This window comes from Mytilus californianus, unplaced genomic scaffold (genome assembly GCF_021869535.1).
Source record: "Mytilus californianus isolate M0D057914Y unplaced genomic scaffold, xbMytCali1.0.p SCAF_1, whole genome shotgun sequence".
Classification (NCBI taxonomy): Eukaryota; Metazoa; Mollusca; class Bivalvia; order Mytilida; family Mytilidae; genus Mytilus; species Mytilus californianus.
The window spans coordinates 6,080,346-6,097,362 of record NW_026262581.1 but is presented as its reverse complement, the minus strand read 5'-3'; the positions used below and the strand labels follow the sequence as shown (position 1 = coordinate 6,097,362).

At 32.4% G+C, this 17,017-nt stretch overlaps 1 pseudogene; it reads left to right on the top strand.

Annotated features, from left to right (window-relative positions):
- The first annotated feature begins 749 nt into the window (after positions 1–749).
- LOC127726338 (acid-sensing ion channel 4-A-like) lies at positions 750–12,553 on the top strand (annotated as a pseudogene).
- The last annotated feature ends 4,464 nt before the right edge of the window (positions 12,554–17,017 follow it).

Here is a 17,017-nt window from a genome sequence, read left to right as displayed (position 1 = left end):
TATATACATGTATTCTCCTGCTTATTATTATGCCATGATATGTGCTAAACATTCAAGCATTTTACTTTGCAATAAGTACAAAGGGTGATAAATTTTAATACATGCAGCCTCCTCTATTTATAACAACTGCTTCCCTTGAAACTTAGATAAGAAAAAGATAAAACAAATGTTTGAGTTATTTTGCAAAGTTTTGCGTTACATAGGAAGAAATATAAAAAAAAAGATGTGTGTGGTGCTAATACGCTCCCGTATTTTTCAAAAGTTAAAAGTATGACCTTTGAAAAAAAAGGTTTATCTAAAGGACCAGTAAGTGTAATAAAATCAAATCTGAATTAACGAGCTGCAAAAGCAAATATCACTGTAAAAACTAGGATGTAATATCCCGTTTGTATTAAGATTAAGGTACAGCCAAATTTTCAAAATAGGTGTTTTTTATTATTTTTTACGTATTAGTAAAGAATTAAAACAATTTCTGGTAACGATATCCATGACTTGAAAACGTTATCAACAGTGTATGAAGGGAACAACTAAGGATCTTCAGCATCCAAAAAAGGAAAATTATCAATATAGACCGACAAATCTCGACAAATCGTATCTTTTTGTTGTAAATATCAGAATGGAGTTTCCACTGTGAAAAAAAATGAGTCAATAAAAAGACAACGATTGCTGTTCGTATCATATTTAGATTGTACGTCAGTTAAATTGCTATTGTATAATGAGAGAATTTTATTACTTAATGCGAAAATACCATGAAGGTAACGATGAGTACATGCAGGACCAAGTTTGCTATTAAAGGGCACAAGAGGTGCCGATTGAAATACCCACAAACTGCCAATAAAACGTACATATATATTGCCAAGGAGAAAAGTAATAGCTGTTAATATAGAATAACACCACCTGGTGATTCAACTTTTAAAATTGAAATACAAAACTAAGCTAATGTTAACGATCATACCACATCTCCTTATTTTTATAATGAGACTGGGAACAGAATACGAAAATATGATAATAAATATTTTCAATATACAATGTCAACTATTATATAAAATGATATATGTTTAAATTTTGCAGGAAAATGAAAGCACAGAATCTTTTGATTCAGAAGGAAAACAGAAATCGTTTAGTAGATTATGTGTTGGATTTGCTGAAAAGACCTCTATGCAAGGTTTACCGTATATAAATGCTGCTAAATTATGGTACGCTTAAGTACTGTGGATTTTGCTACTACTTGGTGGTTTAGCTGGCATGACACTCCACCTTTACTTCCTTATAGACCAATTCGTACAGTTTGATGTTAAAGTATCTATTACTCTTGAATTTAGTCCGTTAGTTCTTCCAGCATTAACAGTTTGTAATGTAAATGTGGTAAGGCGAAGTCAAGTAAGAGACATGTAAAAGGCCTTACAATCTCTAGTAGCTCTAACAGACCATGACAGAGGTATTCTAAAGGTAAGATTTATATCGTATTATTGATAATCTATCTCTTTCCTTAGGCAAACTGGATAAATGGAAATAATTCAATTTAGTTTGTCCATATTTTTAAAATCTTCACTAAACCGAAAATGTTTACTCCTTTTTTTGCAGATATTTCTTTGTAATTTTTTTGTATAGTGTATATATATATGTATTTTTAACATACTAGTAACTCTAGTACTTTTCATATATATCCATTTTTTTTTGTTCCACTTTATTAAGATAGTTGTCTTCTACACTGAAAAGCGCTTCCTAAGTAAACAATAACATTGATCGTTTTTATGTATTATCAGATTTGTTTTTTTGTTGTTGTTATTTGTATTTGCATTTGTTTTGTTTTTGTTTTTGTTTTTGTATTTTGTATTTTGTTTTTGTATTTTGTTTTTTTATTTTTGTTTTTGTTTTGTTTTGTTTTTGTTTGTTTTTTCTAGGGGGGGGGGGGGTATTTTATCGCAATAGCCTGTAGAAAACAATTGATTTTTTTCGCATTAGCCTTCAGAAAAATATTGAAACAGCTTGCAGCTCACAAGTTTTTTGTTTTTTTCCCGGGCTGTTGGGTTGCTGTCTCATATATACAAGATACAAGATACAAGATATTTTATTAACAACCAATCACGGTGCCCAAAAATTTGAGCAAATACAATCAAATGAATTACAAAATAAAGCACAGTAAATGATTAGAGTGATTAAGTTCATTTATACACATTTAAACAAAGTAACATAATTATAAACAATGTCATTGACAAAACATTAAGTCATTTTAGAAGCCACTGTTACCTGGAAAAATACGTTTCTTAATCAATTTATAGACCTAGGCCTAGGGGAGACAACTCCTGATCGACTTTTTTGTTTTTCTATTTTTCAAACTACATTGATATTTTCTAGAAGTTTCTTTCGCACTTCAAAAAGGGAGTGCAATAAATTAGATAAGTTTGAAGTAACAAAAAAATCTTCAGATGAAAGAATACAAATAAATTTCATTTCATCAGATAACTTTGAAAAATTTTTGAATTTAGAATTTAAATTAGACAGATGTTGAGATCTTGTAAATTTTAGGACAGGACATGTTCATCTTCAACTGCGTTCTTACATAGCTTACACTTTCTGTCTTCAGCTTTTATACAAATATACCTCCCTTTTTCAATTTCAAGGTCTCATGACCTTCAGCTAGTTCTAAATCTTGTAATTAATTGCCCGTCTTTTTTTGAATTTATTGTTAATTACCTCACTTACTTCGTTTTAATTCATGATTAGAAAAAACAAATTTTGGCAATTTCTTCTATTTTATTCTGATCGAACGAAAAATATAGCCATCGGAAGCTCTATCTGCCTTGTGAAGAGTTCAGATAGGAAATAAGTTGTTCGCATATGAAAAAGCCCACTTCCAAGCAATGTCCGAAGCTAACAAAAATCGACAATCAACACTGGACTTCTGGAAGAATTCGAAGAACCGACATCCTCGTTTCGGAAGTTGACGAAAAAGCATGTGTGTGTTTCAGTTCTTTATTATGAATTTGCTTGTATTTCCAAGTATTTCAAGAAGAATCGTTTAAAATAAAAATTCGTAAGGGTTCCGCGGAACCCAGTGTCTCGCCTACTTTTGCTGTTAATCGCAGGCTCAACAAAAATGAGGAAAAAAAATAATAACAATATTACTTTCGATACAATCTTTTGATTGTAAGAAGCTTCTGTCCCAATTTGGTAAAAATCCAGGATAGTTTATGAATCTAATAAATGTTTTAAATCTTTAACTGCAGACTGTATGTAATGTTAACTGGAAGAAAAACTAAGTCCATTTATAAGTAAAATACTGATAAACAGGTACAAAATTTTTAAAAATTTCCTTCAAGATACTAGCTTTTGATCATAAACAAGCTTCTAACCAAGTTTGGTACAAATCCAGGATAGTTTAAGAAAGTTATGAAAATTTTAAAAACTTTAACCACAGAGTGAATGTAATGTTAACTGGCAGAAAAACTAAGTCCATTTATAAGTTAAATACGGAAAAAATGGAATTTTGTTTTTTACAAATTTACTTCTGGATACTATCTTATGATCATAAACAAGCTTCTGTCCAAGTTTGGTAGAAATCCAGGATAGTTTAAGAAAGTTATTAAGATTTAAAAAACTTTAACCACAGAGTGAATGTCATGTTAACTGGCAGAAAAACTAAGTCCATTTAAAAGTTAAATACGGAAAAAATGAAAATTTGTTTTTTACAAATTTACTTCTGGATACTATCTTATGATCATAAACAAGCTTCTGTCCAAGTTTGGTAGAAATCCAGGATAGTTTAAGAAAGCTATTAAAATTATAAAAACTTTAACCACAGAGTGAATGTCATGTTAACTGGCAGAAAAACTAAGTCCATTTATAAGTAAAATACGGAAAAACAGGATTTTTTTTTTTACAAAATTTAATTCTGGATACTATCTTATGATCATAAACAAGCTTCTGTCCATGTTTGGTAGAAATCCAGGATAGTTTAAGAAAGTTATTAAAATTTTAAAAACTTTAACCACAGAGTGAATGTAATGTTTCCTGGCAGAAAAACTAAGTCCATTTATAAGTAAAATACGGAAAAACTGGATTTTTTTTTTTACAAAATTTAATTCTGGATACTATCTTATGATCATAAACAAGCTTCTGTCCAAGTTTGGTAGAAATCCAGGATAGTTATTAAAATTTCAAAAACTTTAACCACAGAGTGAATATTTGTGGACGCCGCCGACGACTACGACGACGACGACGACGACGACGCCGACGGAATGTAGGATCGCTATGTCTCGCTTTTTCGACAAAAGTCGAAGGCTCGACAAAAATCATGGTGAAAAAAAAACCTTCACGTGTGTACGTTATCTCTGATCAAATCGACAAAGATAGAACCTCTATTTCTATAGCAAACCTACATAATGCACTACCCGGTGCTACGAAAGAAATAAATGTCCTAAATAGCGAACACTAATGTAAAAGCTGATAATTAGTATTAAATGTAAGATTTACAAATTTGTATCCACAGCGACGCAGAAAGACGAAAGAAGATGAGTTCAATTATACCAACCTCCTTGATGATACAAACTTCGACAACATCTACCACATAACGCAGACATTTCAAGATTTATATATATATGCAGCATGATAGGTAATATATAGTTTTTGCAAATCAAAACATGAAAGATAGTTTTAAATCTCAAAGGATCTTTTGAATTTGATAAATTTTTTAAAGTTAAAAAAATATATACAGTTGATACATAGTGTATTTGCGTGACGGTGAATTGATTCCAACGGATAAATAGTTAAAAAAAAGAAAATTTGGTATGATTGCCAATGAGAAAACTATCCATTAAAAAACAAAGGAAAAGCATGTAAACAACTACTGTAACATGTCACATGTCACCCACGTGGCCTTCAACAATGAACAAATCCATAACATATATTTAGTAACACATATAAACGGCCCTTGATAACTATTATGAACCAATACAACAACAAAACCTAACAACCTGATTAAGGTTAATAATATATAAATAACACATAGCAGAGAGGGTGATAGAGCAGATTGTTACCCCGAGAAAACATTGTCAACTGAGGCGAAGCCAAGGTTGACAATGTCTTTTCGAGGGGTAACAATCTGCTCTATCACCCTCTCAGATATGTGTTATTAATTTATTATACTGAATGTTCTGTTATTACTGTCGATTAAATTTTAAACTCAAAGTAATAAACTATGACGTCTTGTACATAACAACCATCCGTATTTAAAAAAGCGCACACTTGATCAAGCGTCGCCATGAAGGGTAATAAAGTAAATTAACACCCTCGTATTAGCCAATCAAAATATGACATTTTAACGAGAAGTATAATAACATTAAATGAAAAACATGCATGACAGATGACACCAGCGTCAACCACTGTACTACAGACTCCTTGCTTGAGCCAGACACACAAACAATGTGGTATGGCTACACATGTTCGAGAGGTTCCATTCCTCTCCTAACATTAGACTTTAGTGTCCCCCGCCACTGTACGAGGAATCAAATTATCATGAAAATGTTCAAATCAAAATGACGGTATAATAATAATGGTCAACAAAAAAATGAATGCAAGCAAACCTAACAAGAAGAGCTTTCTGTGAAATGGGGTCAAAGAATTTGCGTTCCCAAAGTGACATTGTGGTACAATAGTAAATAAAAAGATCAAAGTCTCCTGTAATAATTTGTCAAATCAAAATGATGGTGCAATATGGTCAACTACACATGGTGGACAAAAATCCTGTAAAATAGTCTTACAAGAGATGCTGAATAACAATCCTGTAAAACGGTCTTGCATGAGCTGCTTGCAAACAATCCTGTAAAAAGGTCTAACATGAGATGCTGGCAAACAATCTTGTAAAACGGTCTTACATGAGCATCTGGCAAACAATCCTTTAAAACGGTCTTACATGATCTGCTGGCAAACAATCCTGTAAAGTGGTCTTGCATGAGATGCTGGCAAACAATCCTGTAAAACGGTCTTACATGAGCTGCTGGCAAACAATCTTGTAAAACGGTCTTACATGAGCTGCTGGCAAACAATCCTGTAAAACGGTCTTACATGATCTGCTGGCAAACAATCCTGTAAAGTGGTCTCACATGAGATGCTGGCAAACAATCCTGTAAAACGGTCTTACATGAGCTGCTGGCAAACAATCTTGTAAAACGGTCTTACATGAGCTGCTGGCAAACAATCCTGTAAAACGGTCTTACGTGAGCTGCTGGCAAACAATCTTGTAAAACGGTCTAACATGAGCTGCTGGCTAACAATCCTGCAAAACGGTCTTACATGAGCTGCTGGCAAAAAATCTTGTAAAACGGTCTTAAATGAGCTGCTGGCAAACAATCCTGTAAAACGGTGTTACATGATCTGCTGGCAAACAATTCTGTAAAGCGGTCTCACATGAGATGTTGGCAACCAATCCTGTAAAACGGTCTTACATGAGCTGCTGGCAAACAATCCTGTAAAACGGTCTAACATGAGCTGCTGGCAAACAATGTTGTAAAACGGTCTTACATGAGTTGCTGGCAAACAATCTTGTAACACGGTCTTACAAGAACTGCTAGCAAACAATCCTGTAAAACGGTCTTACATGATCTGCTGGCAAACAATCTTGTTAAACGGTCTTACAAGAACTGCTGGCAAACAATCCTGTAAAACGGTCTCACATAAACTGCTGGCAAACAATCCTGTAAAACGGTCTTACATGAGATGCTGGCAAACAATTCTGTAAAACGGTCTTACATGAACTGCTGGCAAATAATGTTGTAAAACGGTCTTACATGAGTTGCTGGCAAACAATCCTGTAACACGGTCTTACAAGAACTGCTAGCAAACAATCCTGTAAAACGGTCTTACATGATCTGCTGGCAAACAATCTTGTTAAACGGTCTTACATGAGCTGCTGGCAAACAATCCTGTAACACGGTGTTACAAGAACTGCTGGCAAACAATCCTGTAAAACGGTCTCACATAAACTGCTGGCAAACAATCCTGTAAAACGGTCTTACATGAGATGCTGGCAAACAATTCTGTAAAACGGTCTTACATGAACTGCTGGCAAACAATCCTGTAAAACGGTCTTACATGAACTGCTGGCAAACAATCCTGTAAAACGGTCTTACATGAGCTGCTGGCAAACAATCCTTTGTAATGGTTTTACATGAGCTGCTGGCAAACAAACCTGTAAAATGGTCTTACATGAGCTGCTAGCAAACAATCCTGTAAAACGGTCTTACATGAGCTGCGTTCACATGGTGTCACTGTAACAATACTCCAACAAAAGATCAAAGTCCCAATTACTCATGATGGAAATCAATATCACCAAGTATGAGATCTTTCTGTCAAAAGTTTTCAGAGGAAGTGTGATTGTCACAATGTTTATACTCCAACAAATTGTCAAAATCACATGACTCAAGTAAATATGGTCATATCAAAATGGGGGTACAATATGTCAACTACACATGATGGCAAACAATCCTAAAAAGTATAAGAGCTTGATGTTTACAAAACGGATTCAGAGGAGTTGCGTTCTCAAGGTGTCATTGTTACAATTCTATAACAAAATGGTCACAGTCCCATAACTTCTGTAAAAATTTTCAAACCAAACTGACGATCAAGCATAATCAAGAAAGTATGACGACAAATAATCGTATCAAGTATGAAAGCTATTTGTAGATCTGTCTCTGAATATTTATGTGTTTTGGACGGACACCCTTACCATATCCTCTGCGGCGCGACCACTCGTACTTGTCTCTGAAACAAATATCTACGTACTTTACTACAACGTATAGGTAATGTTTGTCCAGAGACAAGTGCTTGTTGGCTTGACGCGCGAGGAACAAACATATTTTCAAAGGGTTTGAATCTTCAGATCGGTACTGAGCAGAAAATCCAACTTACAAAATGACGAGTTGAAAGATATATTGCAGTTACTAAAAGAAAGTTCAAAGCTGAAATAAACCATAATTTCAAAGACGAAAATTTCAATCAGAACACCTCCAGCGATTTAAAGTAAAGACATCATTTATGCATTCTAAGAAAAGCCCGACCTTGTGTAACGCTAAAATACATGTATAAGTATCAACAGGATGTAGTATCATAACTGTTTATAACTGGATAACAATACATATTTAGTTTTGTGTTGAACTTTAATGATAATAAACTCAATATTAGTATTTATAAAGACAATATTCTGAGATCTTACTTCAAGTTTTAATTGATAACCTTAAAATATAAGTTTATTCAAAAGGTCAATAAGTTCACATGGATTTTATCTTAATTTTCGAGCTCTCTTAACAACATCACCATAAAAAATAGGATATGATGTCTAGCTTTTTGTGATTGTAAAAATATCGAAAAAAATATTTATTTCTAACTAAGCTTATCTTTGGAGCACTATTTATATGCTTTAGGAAAGTCAGAAGACAAAGTGGACATGATTTACATGATATGTTGATTGGCTGTTCATTCGGTGGATATACATGCTATGCATCGTTAGTTAAGTATTACTTACCTTTTAAACGATAAAGAAATGAAGTCGAAGGAAGGAAAACACATTCGTTATACAAATTGAACTTCCAAATTTATGTATACTGCTATTTTTACTCCCAGTTTTATTTTGTTTTTCTTCTAATTTTTTCAGTAAAAAAAGATATCCAAGTTTAGACCAACTTTGTTTGATTGTTTTTGAGAAAGTCAAAACTGACTCGTTATATCGATAAATCAGTTTGATCTGGCTGCTTACAAATTTTTTCGTTATTGCAGTCATATGAAAAAATGGACCGCTTCGTATATTATTAAAAAGATTGATTGATTGTTGGTTGCTTAATGTCCAGTGGCAAATATTTCATGCATGTTCAGGACGATTATTAAGAAGAGCATCTCCTATTATCTAGTCATGATGGTAAGCTGTCTAGACATTTTCTTAAATAAAAATTGTTATTTGTCTGATAAATAATATATGTATTGTACAGAAATCATAATTCTTGAAGTAAATCTTTAAGTTTTGCTAGAATTTTCACCTAATTATGTGAAAAAAATCCAAAATTTAAATTATGTGATTTTTTTCAGAAATTTTACTATTCTACAAACAAAGGAATACGGAAATTGCTATACAATTCAATCTGATGATTTTATTGTCACGAAAGCAGATACAGAAAATGGTAAGTATGATTAAAGAGGAAGATACTAATGAGTGGAATATTGTATAAACATGAAAGGAAACGCACTAGGTAAAAAAATCGACAAAAATAACCGAAATTAAGTGAGGGACATGACATTTTAAACAATGGACTGGTGTCTGTAAAACATTTCAAGCTCCAGATAATCCCTAGTGTATAGATGTTGTGAATGACTTATAAATAAACTATAACCAAATACAAATAAAAACATGGAAAATCAGAAGCGGATTTATTGGGCTACATGTATAGACTTTTTAGAAGTTCCACTCCTGACTTTTTCTGGTCAGCCTCCCCCTTTTTCAAAATATTGGATCTGCACCTGAAAATGACAAGCACTGACGAGGTTCCAGATTTTTTGACAATCACATGAGTATATGGTGGGCTTAAACTATTTTTTTGAGAACGCAATCCTCCCCTTTTAATCTCGATTAGTAGACAAACACATTAAAATGTACACAAAATAGCAAAAATAAATTCAGTACTGATATTATATAACTCTTAAGTAAGGATATAATAGATAAGTATAACAAAAGCACATGAACTTGTACCAACCAATAAATAACAAACAATATCAATAACAAACAATATTATGTATCGTTGTCTTTTACTGTCCTGGTTGTTTCGAGTCCTCCTCGGTGATCTCTTGATAGCGTACTCGCCTCGAATGCGAGATGTCGTGAGTTCGATCACACGCCGTGCCTAACCAAAGACTTGAAAATTGGTCTTTTTTGCTTCTACGCTTAGCACGCGTCTTTCAGGAGTAAAAGAAAACCCTTCGGATGGGCGTCATGATGACGTGTCCGTATAAAGTAACATGACTTCTTGTGCATGGTTACCTTGTGAACTTGCACGTTACAAAAACCGGTTCAGCGTATCAAGATTCAAGATTCAAAATTTTATTATCCAATAATGGACCCTCAAGGGGCATACACACAATATACAACAATTTACCAATGATTATCATAACATAACAAATTATTAATGGTGCATTGATAGTGCAAAGAGGCAAACAATATGTTGTATAATACTATCGTGGAATATAGCATACTAGTATATATTAGCATACATTTAAATTGGAAGGTTTTCTGAAATAAATTCACTTATTTTCAGTGTAATTTTTATATCTTCCATAGTCATTAACAATTTAAATATGTTAAGAGAGGATAAGTTAGAAAAAGATGGTTATTCTTTGGTAATATAGTCAATAAAAAAAATAATAAAAAAAAGAAACATTGTAAAAGAAAATGAATTTCATCCTCAACATCATCAGGGAAACATCTGTCACGTATTCTTTCTTCATAAGGCACACCTGGTTTAATGTATCGCCCAGTTCCAACCTTTAACTTGTGGTAACTTATTCCAAACTTGTGTAGTTTTTTTTTTAAGTCTTGTGTAGGTCTAGTACAAAGCTATGTTCATATTCATATCACATTGACTTGTTCACGTCCTGTGTGTAACATATGCACGATGCCGATCGATACATTTTTTAAATCCACCCGTCTTAATTTATTCATTACAGAAAAAATTTAAATCAGGTCAGTAAACTAGAAAAGTATCATTCGAAATTTATATCTAGCAAAGAAAAATGTCCTCAATAACAGCAGAAAAATCAATGATAAGTAAGACAAATTAGTATAAAATCAATAATAAGACAAATCAGTATAAAATCAATAATAAGACAAATCAGTTTAAAATCAATATTGAGACAAATCAGTATAAAATCAATAATAAGACAAATCAATATAAAATCAATAATAAGACAAATCAGTATAAATTCAATATTGAGACAAATCAGTATAAAATCATTAATGAGACAAATCAGTATAAAGTCAATAATAAGACAAATCAGTATAAAATCTATAAGACAAACCAGTATAAAATCAATAATTAGACAAATACGTATAAAATCAATATTGAGACAAATCAGTATAAAATCAATAATAAGACAAATCATATAAAATCAATATTGAGACAAATCAGTATAAAATCAATAATAAGACAAATCAGTATAAATTCAATATTGAGACAAATCAGTATAAAATCAATAATGAGACAAATCAGTATAAAATCAATAATAAGACAAATCAGTATAAATCAAAAAGAGAAACCAGTATAAAATCAATAATCAGACAAATACGTATAAAATCAATATTGAGACAAATCAGTATAGAATCAATATTGAGACAAATCAGTGTAAAATCAATATTGAGACAAATCAGTATAAAATCAATAATGACCAAATCAGTATAAAATCAATGGTAAGACAAATCGGTATAAAATCAATGGTAAGACAAATCAGTATAAAATCATGAATGAGACAAATCAGTATAAAATCAATAAGACAAATTAGTATAAAATCAATAAGACAAATCAGTATAAAATTAATAAGACAAATCAGTATTAAATCATTAAGACAAATCAATATAAAATCAATAATTAGACAGACTAGTACAAAATCAATAATAAGACAAATCAGTATAAAATCAATAATAAGACAAATCAGTATAAAATCAATAATGAGACAAACCAGTATAAAATCAATAATAAGACAAATCAGTATAAAATCAATAATGAGACAAACTAGTATAAAATCAATAATAAGACAAACCAGTATAAACCCAATAATAAGACAAATCAGTATAAAATCAATAATGAGACGAATCAATATAAAATCATTACAATAGTGAATCCAAAATCTTTCCATTTCAATTTTTCCTACTCTCTAATTTGCGCGGGATCCGTTCCGATTTTTTTATGTGATTTTGAATTGGTGGTTTGCACCCACCTTTATGATATATAAATTTCCGGAAAATTTATCAGTTATATTGCTGGCGTCATTTGACACTACGAATGCTAATGAAATATACGGAAGAGTTTGAAGAACCTGACTCAACTATATATAATGTCTGTAATATTTGCCACTGGACGCTGAACACCAATCTATAAATACCATCACTATTGTATCTGAATGCATGAGTTGATCAACAAAATGTGACATGACACCTCCAATGTTTTTTTTTCGAAATAAATGTAAAGAAATATGTTTAATATCTACAAATTAAAAAAATAATACAACGGCGAAAAACGTTACAAGGTTCTCCAAGTCACTTGAGGAAGTAAAGACGTGTAAAGAACGTTATACATTTTCTGTGACTACTTTATACCCGATATGGAATTTCATGTCTTATTTTAAAGGTTTAACTCTGACATTGTATATGGAAACAGAAGAAAAGTTAACTGGTATTTCACAAGGATATGGAGCTCGGGTTCAGATCCACGATAGAAATACCCTCCCATTCCCTGCAGGCGAAGGATTTCACGTGTCGTCTGGATTTGAAACGCACATTGCATTAAAAGAAGTATGACGGTCATGTGACTATATATATTATCAATTTATAATAACTAGTTTTACATCTTACACACACAGCAATCATTACCAGTTTATTTTCGGTTAACCATCATCAAATATTCTTTTTCCTTGATTCTCAAAGAATTAAAGTATTCCATTCACGTTTTGAAAATTCTCAGTACCTTATGTTATTATTCAAAATCAATCATAGTTACTCCTTGTCTACAAACTTTTCCACAAGCCTTTTAGTTTTTGATTTAAAAAAAGGATGTTTTTCGTATATTATAATTTAGATACATGAACTATAAAAGTGTCAATATTTATGTGTCTGTGCTGTTGAATTTAACCATTCTACTTGCTTTTAAGAATAAACATAAGGGGATGTGGTATGATTACCAATGAGACAACTATATATCCACCAAAGTTCAAATGAAGTGGGTGTAAGCAATTTTATGCAACCGTACGGCCTTCAGCAATGAAAAAAATCCATACCGTATAGTCAGCGATAAAAGGGCGCGACATGAAAAATATGAAACAATTTAATGGAGAAAACTAACGGCCTAATTTATAATAAAACAATTTACGAACAACAAATATGACAGTCTTGAAACAACGACAACCACTGACTTGGGACAGGCCAATAAAGAATGTGGTGGGGTTAAACATGTTTGAAGGTGGCAACTCTCGATGTGAGTCACTTTTCGTCCATCTTCCAACTGTGTTTTTTAAAAACAAATAACAACAAAGAACACATAACCCAGATAGTTTGACTTGTCATGAAACTTGACCGGAGTACTTGTCGGCAAACAAAACATACAAATTTTAATGTCACATTTTTCATTTGGTCATGAATATAACAATAGTGGTGGCATATAATAGATTCACAATTAGCCTAGAAGGAAATCTCAGACATTCCATTTAATTCTTAATTCTAATCGATTGCAGAATTCAAAGAAAAATCTCTACAACAATCCAGTAAAACATCTACTTTTACAAATTGGCATATACCCCGTTGGGCTATAGATGCTCTTTTATGCCTTTAATTATGCAGTTTTAGCCATAATCTAATTATGTTTTATTTCAGGTAGAAGTTTTACGAAAAGGAAACCCGTACGGAGAATGTCAAGATGTGTCGGCGTATACAAGTATCTATGGTGCAAAATACACAAGAAGGGTAATGGTATTTTAGAGTCTCTTAAAAACACGATCTCTCTTCTGAATTATTTGTTCTTCTAACAAAATTCCTGTTTTCACACAAAATTTCCATTAAATTCTCCCCGGGATTCGGATCCCTCCACGGATATCGAATCGGGATCCCGGTGTGGTTTTATAAGTGTCAATGAAAGTAAAATTTTCCCCATCCTTTTTGAACCTATAGATTACAAATTATTTGATAAAGGTACCTGTACGGTAAATCTGTTGTTCCAGGTATAGAATCTACTCTACCTGAATATCGTTTTTACATGTACCTCTTTTATAGTATGATCTGTCAAAAGAAAAGTCAAGATTCGAAAAATGTAAAAACATTGCACGATAAAGCCTATTTAAATATGCCAAAAACTGTATACTCTTACAAAAAAGTACTATAATTATTTTAATTAAATAAATACAATTAAAATATGTTTATTTTACAGCTTTGCCAGACTTTTTGTAAACAGCAGCAGGTAGTTGAAAATGTGGTTGTTATGATAATGCAGAATCAGACAATTTTGCTCATTTGAATAACACAATTTCCGAGCAACCATGTAGGAGTGTATCCCGTAAAAAAATTTAGTTGAACCATACAACAGGATGCATAAAAAATAATTGACGAAATTTGGAAATATAAATAAATTTATTGATACCTTTTCTGCTTCAACCTGACGTATTTCCTTCTTTTTAGGTCAAGATACAATAATGGGCTATGTCACAGATTTTTGGTGATCCCCATTATTATTTTACATTGTTAGAATAGAAATTTATACACAACATATTAATTTTAAGATATGCAAAAGTTCACCAATATATGTGACAGAGCCCATGCATTTACTTTTTTCGACGTTTTAAAGAAGTAACTTTTTTTAGATGTTTTGAAGAACAACACTGACTGTTCCTTGATACACGCAATACAATATTCAGTCATATAGCACATGCGATTTTGAAGTGTGTCAATTCTTGTTTGCTATATGCAACATGTTCATGCTAGTGAAAATTATATAAATTATTACCAATTCATAGAATTTTGAATTAATCGCATAACCACACTTTTAAAAGCTTGACTTTTCATTTAGTATCAATCATTTATACACAGAGTAAATTATTTTGAATATGTGTCTTACTGTTGACAATAAAAATTGAAAACAACACTTTATAAATTTCATACTTCCGAAGCGCTTTTCTGGATTTACCTTCATCAGGAACGCTCAAAGCCGAGTATTTGAAAGCTAAGGATGTATAAGAACCGAAACAGTTGAACTATATAACAAGTATCTACAAAGCTTTAGAACTAATAATGTTTCTTTCTTTCTTTGATAGAACTCATATGTTTAGAAGAATCTAAAGCAGATCTAAAGCTCTGGACACTTGAATGCCCTAGTTGCGTTAATCCTTGTCAGTAAGTAATCAGCGAAGCGCAAAATGCAGCATCGACCTAAACCTCCGGACACTTGAACGCCAAGTTCCGTTAATCCTTGTCAGTCAGTAATCAGCGAAGCGTAAAATGCAAAATTGACATAAAACTCAGGACACTTGAATGCCTTAGTTGTGTAAATCCTTGTCAGTAAGTAATCAGTGAAGCGTTAATCCTTCTCAGTAAGTAATCAGCGAAGCGTAAAATGCAGAATCAACCTAAAGCTCAGGACACTCGAATGCCCTAGTTGTATTAATCCTTGTCAGTAAGTAATCATCGAAGCGTATTCCTTGTCAGTAAGTAATCAACGAAGCGTTAATCCTTCTCAGTAAGTAATCATCGAAGCATAAAATGCAGAATCGACCTAAAGCTCAGGACACTTGAATGCCTTAGTTGTGTAAATCCTTGTCAGTAAGTAATCAGCGAAGCGTATTCCTTGTCAGTAAGTAATCAGCCGTTAATCCTTGTCAGTAAGTAATCAGCGAAGCGTAAAATGCAGAATCAACATAAAGCTCAGGACACCTGAATGACCTAGTTGCGGTAATCCTAGTCAGCAAGTAATCATCGAAGCGTAAAATGCAGCATCGACCTAAAGCTCAGGACACTTGAATGCCCTAGTTGCGTGAATCCTTGTCAGTAAGTAATCAGCCGAAGCATAAAATGCAGCATCGACCTTAAGCTCAGGACACTTTAATGCCCGAGTTGTGTTAATCCTTGTCAGTAAGAAATCAGCGAAGCGTTGATTCTTGTCGGTAAGTAATCAGCGAAGCGTAAAATGCAGCAGCATTGGTCACATTGCAAAATATAAATCAAACGATCTTCTAGGTGTCCCATGATCTGTATACGGTAATTTATAAAATATTTTATTGATTGTTATTTGTGTAATGTACATGGGCATCACTTTCTTTTTTCATTCCAAGTTATTTATATTAAAGATAGACAGTTAGATACCATAAACATACTAATGTATACACAGGCCAGAGTCTGAGCTTGTTTTGTTATATAATATAAAAACTAAATTGACGAAAAAAGGTCATTTATTCCAAGTCATAAAATGCAAAAAATACATTTTTCAAATAAAATATTTGACATAAAAGTTCATAATTAATAAGTTATTATTATACATAATTAATATGAAATTACATCAACTAGAATCATATCAATTGAATAAATGATAAAGAATAGCTAAGGTGGGGAGAAAAATCTGCTCCACTAATAAACATATATACATATCTACTTCTAAAGATAAAATTAAGGGAGGTATGCGGTAGGGAATTTTTCACAAATTGTTTGATAAGAATTACAAGTTAACAAGTCAAAGCTGATGATAAAAGGAAGTGCTCACAACGCACATACACATGAACTCGTGCTGACCCCGCAATATCATTGACCAACAAGAAAATGCACTGGTCATTAGTGAAATTTCCTGTGAAAACATGTTATCTAATTTCAACAAATTATCGTTTAATTAAGTATGACAAATCTGACCCATTGACCAGTACAGAGACATCATAAATTTACAGTATAAATAGCTCACTCTTTATTTAAATCTGAGCAGGAACATATATATTGACAGATATACTGTTCCCAGACCTGAGTAATAAACAATTAATACAGAATTATCTTCCCTGCTGTCTTAAATGATTTTATTCAGCTTAATTTTCAATTAGCAAATAAAATTGGTTATCCCAATAGAGAAAAATTCTCAGCCGACATTATTTAAATAACACATAGCTGAGAGGGTGATAGAGCAGATTGTTACCCCGAGAAAATATTGTCAACCGAGGCGAAACCAAGGTTGACAATGTTTTTCAAGGGGTACCAATCTGCTCTATCACCCTCTCAGCTATGTGTTTTTAATTTATTATACTG